The sequence below is a fragment of the Octodon degus genome, unplaced genomic scaffold (assembly GCF_000260255.1).
Source record: "Octodon degus isolate 3935 unplaced genomic scaffold, OctDeg1.0 scaffold00027, whole genome shotgun sequence".
NCBI classification, from domain to species: domain Eukaryota; kingdom Metazoa; phylum Chordata; class Mammalia; order Rodentia; family Octodontidae; genus Octodon; species Octodon degus.
Window position 1 is genome coordinate 11,280,062 of NW_004524603.1, and position 13,964 is coordinate 11,294,025.

Here is a 13,964-nt window from a genome sequence, read left to right on the forward strand (position 1 = left end):
AGAGCCGGCAAGGCAGGCCTGGGGATTGAACCCCCGACACCTGTGTCTGCTTGCAGGTGCTTTAATCCGCTGAGCTATTTGGCTGGCCCTCTGTGGTTGGTTTTTAAAAAAATAATTTAAAAAACCGTGTTGCATTTTAGCCATTCTTACATGATCAGTGCCTCTGAACAACAAAAGCTTTGCCCAAAGGATGTTGAAGAGCTATGTAATTCCTAAGCATTTTTATTAATTAAAATCACCTTTGTCGGGGGCGCTGAGGCTTTTCTCACAACACAACCTGTGGTGTGCGAGGAAGCCTTAGGGACCCGTGGGAAGATTCCTTTAGCCCATAAGCCGTCATCCCCAGTTCCTGCCAGGTACTGGAGAATTAGATGCCAATCTTATTATATGACTGGCCTCCCTCATTCCTTAAAACTACCAGGCAAGTTTTGAGACAGAGTCGTGCTGTGTAGCCCAGGCTGGTCTTGAACACACAGCAGCCCTCCTGCCTCAGCCTCCCAAGTGTTGGGATTACAGGTGTACACCACCATGCCCCCACCCCCGGCCAATTTTCTCCCTTATCAGCTACCTTAATACATCATTTAGACAACTGTCCCCTTTTCATTTTTATAGCAACAATAAAAGCCTGCAGAGGATGAGGTCTCAGGTGCCCCAGAGCGCTGAGCATCCTACAAGACCTTGCTCCTACTCAGTCTCACCCTGGCCTCTAACATGAAGCCAGGAAAGCGAAACACAAGTCAGCCTATGCTACAAAAACCACCCTGCTCCTCCACCCTTCTCTGACTTCAGTCTCTTCTTCCTGTGGGATGGGTTCATAGTTTTATACACCTGGTGACTGTCACATGGAGTGACACTGGGCTACCTAAATTACTGATTGGTAGACTTGTCCTTGTGACCAGCTTCCTCTTTAGGCAGTAGAAAAATCAGGAAATGTCTACAGCCCAGTGGTTCTACAACAGGAAACTTGAACAGTGAACACCACCCAGGATTTGGAGTCAGATTTATCTACAGTGACGGGCAGATTGGAATCATTCCCAGAACATCAGGCCCCGATGTCTCATGGCCTACGGTTTTTCTATGATGCAAAAGCAGGAGGTACACAGGCGAAGCAGAACAACCTGGCAGTTCTGATTAGCTAGCAGGGTGAGATCACCGGCTACCAGGGCAGATTAATGATCATCAGTTTATGAAGCCTGATACAGTGCCACAGTCAGGCATTGTGCATGTTCGGTTACACTCTCATGCTTTGAGGGTCAAGAAAGGAACTACAAAGCCGCGAAGCAGCACAGAGCTAGGCAGTTTCAAAAGATCAAAATTGTAAAAAGAGCAGTTTCTCTTGTACAGTTTTTCCCTTTCAGTTCAAGTTACGTGGGACTGGAAATTAGTTGTTTCTGTGGTCTTAAGACATTGGGGTCGAGGAGGGTGCGGGTCTTGTAGAGCAGCACAATTTCTATTCTGTAACTTCTAAGAAGCAGACAGAGTGCAGTTTCCTCTGAGGGTGGAAAGCGGGGCATTTTGCCAGCTACAGAGTCACCAGGCGCAGAGGAGGGGACGCAGCCTGTGTGCGTGCAGAGCTGTCCTGCTTGGGCATTGTCATCCTGCTGGGCGTAGAACGCCCTTCCTCTCTTGCCCTGGAGGGTGTGGAGCCAGCCTCGCTTTTCACTCCTGTTCAGCTCCACATCTCCTCAAACTGAACTTGAACTATTGAAATAGACATGGTATGAGAAGCACAGGATAAGACCCTGACAGAAAATATCTGCCAAGTCTGCGAAGAGGAGGAAGTCATTCCCCTCTCCCCTGAGGCACTGATTCCAAAGAGATGCAGGCAGAATGGTGACATTCTAACTTCACTTACCATGGTTTTCACACATTTGTGCAAAAACTATGTCCCTAAGAGACTCTGCAGATACTAAGAGAAAAGCCACAAGGTCAGGGCATGCCTAGATGGGCCCTGCATTTGGACTGGAAGATTCCTGGTTCCTATGGTACCAGTTCGCCTCTCCTTGCCCATAGCAGATTTCACTTAGCATCATTTTCTTTTTGATGAGCCCCCGCCTGGATCTCAGAGTCCATCTCAAAATATTTCTCCAGGCAGATCTGATCAGTTGCTCTCCGTTGTTTCCAAGCTAAAGTGCGATGTCACCGCTCACACAGAACTGCTCTGCCTCACAACCCCAGGAAGAGGTCATCGCAACATTTCTCTAGTTCATAGCTAGTAGGTGAATAAACAAATCCAAGGACTTGTCCTTCATATACTAAAAGCAAGGACCTTGCGTATGGCAGAATAAAGCCGTAATTCTAGCATTGAAAAAAAAAACTTGAAAAATCTAAACAGCGCCCTGAAATCACCCACAATTGAAATAAGACTTTTCATAATCAACCCATTGCTGATCCCTGAGAGCCAAGAAATCTTAAGATGCATAATATTTAGTTCAAAGGATGTGAGATTTGTATTTTGGTTTTGGCTTTTTTTTTTTTTTTTTCATTTGTTTTGAGCTTGGGTTCTGCCAGAATAGCCTTGAACTTAAGATCTTCCTTCCTGGGGGCTTGCCGGTTATCTCAGTTGTTTAATTGCCTGCCTGGGCAAACCCAGTCAGGCTTGGGGGGCCGTGGTTCCATCCCCAGCTCCACATGCTACACCACATCCTCCATTAAGGAAACCTGAGCCCACCAAAAACAAACGAACGAACAAAATATCCTTGTCCTTCCTTAGCTTCCTGAGCACTGAGATTATGGGCATATGGGCTGGGGAGATAGCTCAGGAGAATAAGCGCTTGCCTGGCAAGCACAAGGTCCTGAGTTCAATCCCCCGTACCAGAAAAAAAAAAAAAAAAAAAAACCCAGATTACAGGTATAGGTCTCCAAATCGGGTTTGAGAGGGTTTTAGTAGTCAAAAAACTTGATAAAAGATTACAAATCATACCTTAACATTGGCTTCCTTCTAAAATACCTTTAAATATAGAGACTGAAAACAGAAAAAGTATCATTAAAACTATAAACTCTGAATACTGAATATCCAGTTATAATTTTGGAAAGTAAGAAATTTGTAAGTGTAACATTCTGTAAGAACTGAGCAAAGTCCCACCTGAATGACTTTATTAATTTTATGCCTAATCTTTAGCGTGGTGAGTCTTCTGCTAGAGTATGACACACACACACCCCCAGGGCCCGCGTGTTGTTCTTCCTGCCCCTGGAATAAGACAGACTGTGCCACAAGGGGTAATAAAAACGTGCAGCCCAGTGGTGCTTCAGGTAAGCTCACTTTCATAGGTCTCGTGCCTGCCCTCGCCCAGAGAGCTGCTGTTCCATTTCTTCAGCCCCCAGTTGCCCAAACCTTAAAGTAGTTACACCAGGTATTCCTTGGGTAGCTTCCCTGTACAAAGATAAATGTCCCAAAGCTGGACTGCAGAGACCTGGTGACATCGTTATTCATTCATTCTTGTGTCTGAAGAAGGAGGAGCCGTCCACAGGACCAAGGTCAGGCGTGAAGGTGTCAGCCAGGGCAAAGCTGTCAGAGAGTCAGAGAAAGAAGCTAAAAAGCTGGCTGAGCTTTAAGTGACATCCAACGGATGAGGAGGAAAAGGGAAGCAGGAGGCAAGGAATGACCGAGGCTTGGAGCCCTGGCTCGAGCTAAAAGAACGAGGACAGACAGTGTCTGAGTGGCATGCCCTGACAGCAAAGATGGAAGAATGAGAGGTAACCGGTGACTGTTAAGAGTTGGGAGTCTTAAGATCTGGAGCAATTTCCAGCTTTGAAGCTCAAAGGGTGAGCGGGGGCTGTCATGAACTGAACGCAGGATGTTTCTGAGTATTTTGAGAACAATCAACTCCGTGCTCATTGTGTTTAAATATTACTTGTTCTACATGTCAGCACCCCGATGAAATTAGCTTGAGGAGTCTAAGATCATGAAAAGTTGTGGTCTCCAACTGAATTACCCAAACCACACCTCATTGTGATTCTCTATGGAATAACTTTCTTTGCTGAGAGAAAAATACCACTGTCACCTAGCTTCAGAAAAATTACTGATGTCACCAAAGAATGATTTTGTTATTTTTCAAAACCTATCTTACCCAAAACCTTTGTCTTCATATCACTTTCATTCATATATTCAGCCAGCGTGTATAGAATCTATGAACAAGAGTTGTACGCGCTACTGGGACATTCTACTCACTTGTCTCGTGGAATTCCCTTCACCTTGCCCCCTGTGTCTTCCCAGATCATCCTAGTACTTTAGTATCATCAGCTATGAAATTTAAAACTGAGGTAGGCATGGTGGCACACGCCTATAATCCCAGCACTTGGGAGGCTGAGGCAAGAGGATCATTGTGAGTTCAAGGCCAGCCTGGGCTACAAAGTGAGCTCAAGGCCAGCCTGGATAGCCAGATTTTTATCTCAAAAAGACACAAAAAGAGAGAAATTTAAAACTGAATTCTCTCTCAAATAATGATGCATTTAGTACTATGGTCCTATGACCAAAACACAATGGACAGAGTGCAAGGAATTCCTTAGAGTAATACAGTCTTTTTTTTTTTTTTTCTTTTTGGTTTGTTTGTCTGGGTTTTTTGTATTTTTAGGGAAGGATCTATAGAGTGTTTAGGGTCTCACTACTAGATTGGACTCATAGTGATCCTCCTGTTTACAGCCTCCCGACAGCTGGGATTACAGGTGCACGCTACCGTACCGAGTCTCAACTGTCATCTCAGTGCACCCTGGGAGAGGGTCCAGCATGGCAGGCCTGGGGATAGAACCCCTGCCCCCTGCGCCTGTTTGCAGGTGCTTTAATCCGCTGAGCTATTTGGTTGACTTTATTTATTTATTTATTTATTTATTGCACTCTAAGATATACTCAATTGCCCATGAAAACTCTTATTGTATCAACTCCCTTTAGGGAATAGCATTTGATCTAACTATTCATAGTTAACTATTCATAATAGTCCCCTATTCATAAAGAAAAATAATTCCCTGGTCCCGGTGACCCACACACATTCTGCTATTTCATTTTCACTCCTTAAAATTCCTGGGAGCCTGCATGAACAATGAAAGGCAGAAAAATGGTGCAGGAAGTCGCGGGGATCACGTTTTCTCAGGGAATTCACTATGCATATTTTAAACTGACCTTTTAGTCCACGTTTTTATTCAATTTCACTGCAAGAAGTTGAGCAACAGGGTCAGTTTGAGTTTCTTTATGCCGGTGGCGTGCGACAGATTCGTGGAGAAGCATTCACAGACTAAATCGTGAAGAAGCCGATAGATTCTTTTCAAAGCTGACTGGGGTTAGGACTGTTTTATTTTTCAAGAAGAAAGCAGAATTTGTATAAAAAGGTAAATTCACCCTAAATTTTTAGAAGTGGATATGCAAATCATTTTTATAACTCTATTGCAAGATGAATGTTTCCGGGAATTGCATGCTCACCCAATGCTTAGGGGGTGTTCACATCATTAATATTTTGGTGCTCATTGCTATTTTTAAGAATAGCACTCCACACATTACTCTGAGGGTTGGTCTTTCTCTCAGACGGATATATAATTTGTAAGAGCTGCAGCTTCACAGCGTTAATGTCAAATAACTAATGTTAGAATCAAAGGGGACAGGATAAATGGATTGACTGCTACAGCTTAGAAGATACACAATCCTGAAATTTCCAATTCATATTCGAGTCTCAAAAAGTTCCACATACCTGAAGCTTCACACTGACTTTAGGAGGGGCAAGGTTCACCTCGCAGGAAAGAAGTTCCTAACACTTTCACCATCTGACAGTCACAGAAGGGCCCCACCCCCTCCCCAACCGCAGGCCCCCTGGCTGTGGAAGCTGCTGGCCCAGCACTGAACAAAGACCTGCGGGGAGCCAATTTCTACAGGATTTTGTAAGAATCAAAGTTGAGCGACTGCTAAGGTTTGTGTCTAGATGTCCCCCAAAAAGTTCATGCAGTCATACGGGGTGGCTCGTAGAGTTTGTGATTAATTCATGATCCAATGCTAGGATTATGGGCGTGAGTGCTCCTGGGATTATGGGTATGAGTGCTGCTGGGATTATGGTGGTGGGTGCTACTCCCACCCTGGGGCAGATTGCCCCAATGCAATATATGCAGGGAGAGAGGTTTGCTCTCTGCTGCTGCTCCTGCCTTTTTGCTCTTCCTGTTTTCCGCCACTAAAAACTGCTGTCTTCTGCCATGTGCCACCCCAGTACGGTCTGAAACCTTCACACACTGTGAGCTAAATGAACCTTTCCTTCTTTAATTTGGGGTGTCCGGTATTTTGTCCCAGCAGTGAGAGACAAGTAAGCAAGAGAGCGACTCCCCCAAAACACAAGCATTTATACCAAAATGAAACTGGAAGGGAGACACATGCTTAAGCTATCTTCCAGACTTGTACTGCTTGGCTAAACCTTCATCTCGAGAAGCAACCTGAACTTTGTATGTTTTGCAAACATATTCCTGCAGTCTAAATTAAAAAGTATGAAGAGGGCTCGGGAGATGGCTCAGTAGGATAAGCGCTTGACTGGCAAATGCAAGGATCTGAGTTCAATCCCCAGTTCCGCAAAAAAAAAAAAGTATGAAGAGCACATGTATCATGTCTCAAGCAAACCCGAATCTCTGAGACCCACTCTCTCCTCTTCCCTGGCCATTAGTTCAGGCTTTCTGGACCCCCTTTGCTGTCCCGCAAACACATCCGCATTCCTCCTCCAATCATCCATAAATCACCTACCTCCCCCCACTTCCTCAATCCAGCCTATAGAAATTAATTTGCCCTAATGACAACAGATATAATTAATGATGAAGAAAATGTCATTCTAGTCTCTCAGAAATTCCTTGGTTAATTTTCTTTTTAAGTTTCAAATAAAAATAGCCCATCTAAAATATTCCTCTGTTGTGCTCATCAAATCTTACGCTTTATTCAATAATTGGCTGGACTGAAATCCTTCCATGCCCATTTTTCTCCAGTTCTGGCAGCAAATTGATAACCTTGGGCAATGTTTAATTAGCACCCTTTAAAAACAGTTTGCTAAATCAGTCAGCTATGAAATCACCTCACCCAAATGAGTAGCTAGAACTTCATTTCAAATCCATCACCTGTTTCAGCTGTGAACATACCATCACTCCAGGATTGTTAATGACAGCGTTTATCTGCCTGGGTTTTCACTCACGCGTAGCACGGTGTGCATCGCAGGCCAGACAGAACATCTAGCTCCCCACTGCCGCTTCAGGTGACCTGCCAGCCATTTGGTACAGACATTCCTGTCACCAGAAATAGCTCTGGCTCCATCCCTAACCCAACGGAGATGAATTTAATAAGGCTCCTTATATCCACGTAGACCACCTGCGTCACATGACCAGAGGCAAGATGGGGCACAACTCAGGAAGGACACGGGATTGGCATGCAGGACCAGTGTGAGCACTGTGCGCATCCCCAGGAAGTGCCTCCTAACTCCTGCACAGCCCACCCCTTTGGGCTTTACGAGACCCCCACTATTTAGCCAGAGTGTTCCTCTGATCTTACTTAAACTTCAGTACAAGACTAGGAATCAGAGACTTGGAACACTGCCTCACAGATGAGGATGCACAATATCTGGAGGCCTTCGTAAGTCACCCAAAGCTAGGGTCAGAGCCAGAATAGGATTTCTGGTCAGCCTGACCTCCAGACAACAACTACCACTCTAGCGCCGACAGGGCAAGAGAGACATCATTTTCTTTTTAACTCTATTTTACAAGTCACTTAAACTCTAGACCAATTCACGCCTCACCCGATTTCCTCTTACTTAACCACAAAACCCACAGAGGACACTAAATTGCTCATCTAAGGAGCAAACAGTTAGAACACAATGTAGCTAAGCTGAAATTGAACTAGACTAAGGAATGCTTCGGGCAATGTAAACTTTCTGACATTTTGGTAAAATTCCAATGTGAGGTAATTTGGTCACCATGGTGACTCGTAAATGTATCAAAACCCAGGACAAAGTTCTCTGGTCCTCACCATTCACTGGTTTTGCATCAAGTTGTCATCCTGCCTGCAATAAAAGCCTCGATTGTTCCCATTCTTGGTCTCTCATGAGCATTTATCTCGCTGAATGTTGACGCAGCAGGACCGCCATTGTTTTCAGCCTCAATTTCCCCACCCATCTCCTTACTTGGCTCCTTTTCTCAAATCTTCCCCTTCTAGGCTGCAGCCAGATCTTCCCCAAATACCAACCTGCCGCTTGCTCTCTTGCCTCGGCCTCACCACTGCTCTCAGGCACGGGTCCAAGACCATCCTACAAAGCCCTATGCTTCCATCCTGTATCTCCCTCCCCCGCTGCTCAGCACACTCCAGCCACCCTGAAGTCTCAATGTTCTCTAAACCCTTTGGTCTCACAAGGCCTTTGCACAAAAGAATCCCTCAGCTTGTGGCCCAGTTCCTGCATCATGCATTTCCATTTTGCCAGACACTAGACCCTTGGGACAGCCGGGGTAGAGCCCTGGTGCCAGGAATATCATTGGAGTCTTTTCCCAGGAAAGGGTGGGGACCAGCATGGCCTGGACTGGCCTTCCACAGTCGGAGCTGCGGCGGCTTTAGTGCCTACCCCTGACCTAACCAGATCCTGGGGCAGACAAGTAGATGGCAGTATTGGGCGAGGGGACAGCGGCAGGAGAAATCTCTAAGGAACAAGCCTCCCTTTGAGACTAGCTAGGCAAACCAAGTAAGGGGTATAAATTTTCCTTCACATCCTGTCTTATTCATCATTGTACAATATCAAGATTCCTTTCTTGTACCCTGCATGGTCCCACACCCAAAGCAAACACAATGCACATTATCTTCCTTGCTTTATGAGGTTCTTTCAGATTTTGGTAAGAAAGGAGACAGCTTCAGCAACATCTATTAGGAATTTAGTATGGCTAAAATTCACCGTGCCTTCTTGTCCATTCTACTTTTTCCATGCTCCTCACTTACAGGGCTGTCCCAGATCATGGGAGACGAGCAGCCCTTCCCATCCAGCTGTGTTCCCAAGGGTCTGCCTGGACAGTGAGCATTTCCTCGGGATCTCACACCTGGGCTGAAACTAGTTGTGCTTCTGTCCCACTCAAGCTGGAAGAATGGCTGCTAACAACTCTGGCCTTAAAATCATTTTCAAGAGCTAGATATGAACTTCTGCAAAGTCCGAGCTGAAAACAACCCCAGCAGACATCGAATCCAGTGCTTGAGTCTCCTCTCATAAACAAACAGCCATGTTTGATAGGCACCTACACACGCTCTGCCTGAGGCATGACTATGAGTCTATAAAGCCTTCAGGCAGCAGAGGCACTTCGGAGTAGTCTCTGGCATTCAGAAACTCAGTTGACTGAGGACAGGAGGGTAATTTGTTCATCACTGAGACACACCCACTGAATCTCCTCCACCAGGTGGCAACCAAACTTTACTAAAACACAGTGTACATATTCCTCTTTTACCATTCCCAGGTAAACAGAAGATATAGACTTCAACTCAGCCCAGAAGGTCCAACATCTTCCAACTCAGTGAATAGTACACTACTGAGAGAATCAGAACAGACACAAATGACATCATCAACGTGCCGGGGTTCAACGGCGGATGGTCCAGGGCAGCTACAGCAGTCTGGCCAGAATTGTGTCCACATTCCTGATAGCCTTCATTTAGCCAATGAAGCTGGGAAAAGCACAGAGCAGGGCACTAGGATAATAACAAGAGAGAGGTTTCCAGGTAAACCCAGGAAATCAATAAATCATACATCAATAAATCATACATCGTACATCAGCTTGTGTGCCCAAGAGGACTAGATACCACCACAGAAAGACGTGGTTGCTGACTGCAAAATGTTCTCCCTCCTTCCCCAAATGAAGCCCATGAGTAAACTACAGAAACACTAATAACAAGAGGTCAAACATTTGGTTCTCCAAGAAATCTTAAAAACTCATGGTAAAAAATTTTAAAAAGACCCCAGGTTCAATATAGGCAAAAGTAAAGAAAAGAATCTATAGTGCACAATATTATCAAACACATTATCATTCTTGTTCTCATTCATTGTCATTCTCATATTCTCCCTCTCTCCTCTCCTCTCCTCCTCTCCCCTCCTCCCCCCCTCCTCCTCCCCCTTTTCTCCGTTCTCTCTCTCTCTCTCTCTCTCTCTCTCTCTCTCTCTCTCTCTCTCCTTTTCGAGACAGGGTCTCGCTATGCAGCTCCGGCTGACCTTGACTCACTCTGTACCCCAAGCTCATCTAGAATGCACCACAATCCTCCTGCTTCAGCCTCCTGAGAGCTGTAATATTGTTCTAATTGGGGGAGGGGGAATGTCAGTTTGATAGGGGACCAAGAAAAGAAAAAAATGGTTTTGCCCTTTTCCATGTATTATTTTCTCTTTTAACCAAAGCTGCCCTGCCCCACCCCAGCCCCGTCATCTCCTTAGATGAATCTGTGGAGAGGGTGGAGCACTTTCCTGCCACCAGCAGGGACAGTGAAGTCTGGGGGTGACTGGGGAGAATTTGAGAGCATGGGGTGACAGGCTTGCACTATTCCCACTCTATTCGTGAACACAATGTTCTTCCGAAACAGCTGAGCTAAATAGGCAGGAATCTGGATTACAGGGGAATGGAGTGGCCTCATTGTTTCATGCATGCAGCATCTCCACAGTGAGGAAAGGCTTAGAGCATGGAAGGGTTGGTGCATTACAAACACACCGCTTGAGCTCATTCCTATGCTCACATTGGAGTCTATCACAACCTCCTTTCTCAGTGCATCTAAATATCTAAGTTCTTCCTAGACGCCATTTCTAGTCAATCAGCATGAAGGTGGAAACTATCTCCCAAGTCACAAGTAGGAAGATTGTCTCTGTACAGATTCTGGATTCTGGCTGGGCATGGTGGTGCACACCTATAATCCCAGGACTCTACTCTGTGGCAGGAAGATCACTGTAAGTTCAAGACAAACCAGAGCTATAAAGAGAACTCAAGGCCAGCCTGAACTGCATAGCAAGACCTTGTCTCAAAATGACAAAAAGAAGAAGAAGAAAAAAAAAAAAGATTCTGGATTTCCATAATTTTCCAGTATGGTAGTCATTAGTCACATGTGTCTCTCAAGTACTCAAAAGTGTGGCTAGTGTGACTAGGAATTAAAATTTTATTTTATTAACATTTACATAGTCACATGTATGTAGTAGCTATTGCACTGGACCAGGTAGCTCTAGAACAAATCTGTCACCATACAAAGTCCCAACAGAAAGCACAGTGTCTCCCTCATTAAATCACAAAGCTGGAAGTATCCACAAAACTCAGGAGTGGCCCTTTACTTTCTCATCTTCCTGTGCCTTTGCAGATTTCCAATCTCTTCATACATCAAACTCTTTATTTATAACAATGCTCAAATCAAATTAGATGCAATCATAAGCACTGGTGATCCAAGACCCCTGAGCAAGTCAAATTCAATAATGTGTAGGGCATGAGAACCTTTAGCACCATTGGCTGATGAGTTGTTTGCCATTCATTCAAAGATAAGGCCCTCTTTTTTTGTTTAGTTTTGTCAGAGATGGGTATTCCATTGCCATTTAAATATTGTAGGTGCATGAATTCAGCAAAATAACCCAATATACTCCAGTAGTCTTGCACATGCATGTGCAAGACGTGAGAGGAGACTCACTCCTCGCCTCCTTTCGGGCTTGCTGTTTGCATCCTCTGCATAGTGAGTTATCCACAGGACTGGCAATGTCGGAAGTTGTTGACTTGAGCCCTTTACAGCTCAGCACACTAATATGGCTTTACTTTGGACAGGATATCATGTCTGCATCTTGTACTATGAATAACCACTACAAAGAGAACAATATGCAATGTATTAATTATTGAAACTGTCCTATTAATCGGTTTTGAAACTGTCTCATTGCTATTTCTCAATAAAAATTTTTAAAAAAGGCCTTCCACTGTGTTGCTCTACATCTATGGCTAGACAGTCTTCCAGGTGAGCCTTGGTGGCACAGATCTTCAGTTCCTCTGCCAGCCCCACCCACAGTGCCCTCCCGCTATCCGGGCATCAGAAGAGTCCTCCTAACCAGCCTGGAAGGGATGTATGAATAGGGCACTGCTCTTTGTCCTGCACAGGCCTCAAACATGCATGTGCAAGAGGTGAGAGGAGACTCACTCCTCGCCTCCTTTCGGGCTTGCTGCTTGCATCCTCTGCAAAGTCCTTGCCCAACGCAGAAGCCTGCGAGAACAATTTCCTCCTGACGGAGTCCTAACAGGAAGGCAGCTCTCTCCAGCACCACTTTGGTCTTGAATTCAAGTTGCTGCCTGGTGGGTAGAAGCCATGTTGAGCAGTCCTCAAACCAATACTAGCTTCCATTCTTTCACCTTTGTTTATAGCAGCAATGCTAACATCTAGATGAATATCTTAATTATGGTTTGGGGGGCACCAAGAATTGAACTCAGGACCTTGCACTTGCCAGGCAGGTGCTTCTGGCACTGAGCTATATCTCTGGCCTTAATTATTCTTTCAGGTTGGTCAAATGTCGCTATCTTGTGATACTGAATAGTAATAATGCGTAGTGAGAATTCTATCCAGAGTGTAGCAGTACACTGTCAATATTAACTTCCATGATTAATGAAAATGATGCAAATAAATATGCAATGGTAAGGACCAGCGAGATAGCTCAGCAGACTAAGCACCTACTGAGGCAAGTGCAGGGAACAGGGTTCAATCCCTGGCACCACATTCCACACTGGGCCTGCCCCGAGGCACACTGAGCCAGCCAGCTAGTCTGGGTGTGGTGGTGGCATGCGTGTATTCCCAGCACTGGGGAAACTGAAAATAGGAGGATCACTACGAGTCCAAGCTATGTAATGAGACTCTGTACCAAACACATAAAAGAATGAATAAATGCATTGGCAAATAGCAACACCCAAATGTCACCCAGAATTTGGAGGCGGATTTATTTAATGTCAACAGACACTGACCCCAAGAAAAAAATTGTCACACTCTGATCCTTGGGGATTCGGGGCTTATACGGGATAAGCCCGCAGGAAGTACAGGAGTGGACCATTTGGCAGTTATTGATTGGTTCTTACAATCTGCATCGGAGTGACCCTCTATGCATCACAGTGACGAGCTGTTTCTAAGAGACAGAAGTAACAGGACCTGAAGGAAACTGGAGGTAACTCAAGAAACTGACAGATCCTGACGGGTACTGGCTGGGGTGGGAGGGGTACCACATTCTGCCACAAATGTGGTCCATTCCCTCTCCTACTCAGGTGGGGACTTTCACCCCCTCAACAAGTGTGGAAGAACACGTGTAAAGAGCTGCTCCATTTAGAATGTCCCATTCTCGTGAGCAGCGCTCAAAGTCAACTTTCCTGCTCGGAACGCCGTCCCTGCCACTCCCCAGCTGAGCTGTGACTGAGCTCTTGTCTCACTGATCTCCATGTATTGTGTACAGAGGACTACGTCTCCTCCAAACAGAAGTCCTTTAAGGTCAGAGACTGTATTGTTCATTTTTGCCTTTCTCTATCTCGAATGGCTGCTCCAACTCATGTGCAAAAATCTCTCTCTGCTGTCTGGATAACTCCACATCATTTCTTTCTTCTTTTCCCTTTTGTCTTGGGCAGGGAGGCTGCACCCAGACCCTGTTGCCTAAAGTTGCAAGATTCTGTTTTTACTGCCCCCTTAGCATCGGCCTGGCATAAGCCAGGACCACACTGTACCTCCCGTGATTCCAATGTAGTGTCCCTAAGATACAGCGAGCACCTACTCGTGAGAGGATGGCAGGAGCGTTACATGTTGTATGTAGCCGCCCCTGAGCAAATGGTTTGGTGTTAGAAGCCTTCTAGCGTCAGCCTGACTAGCTATCACCACTAGGAACAAGAGATACATGTATTGCCCTCACTTTTGGGCCTTTATCCTCCATCTTCTCGAGGAAAAGGATGCCCATCTTTTTTTATATTTATTTATTTTTGTATTTTAGGGAAAGGTCTACAGGGTGTTCAGGATCTCACTA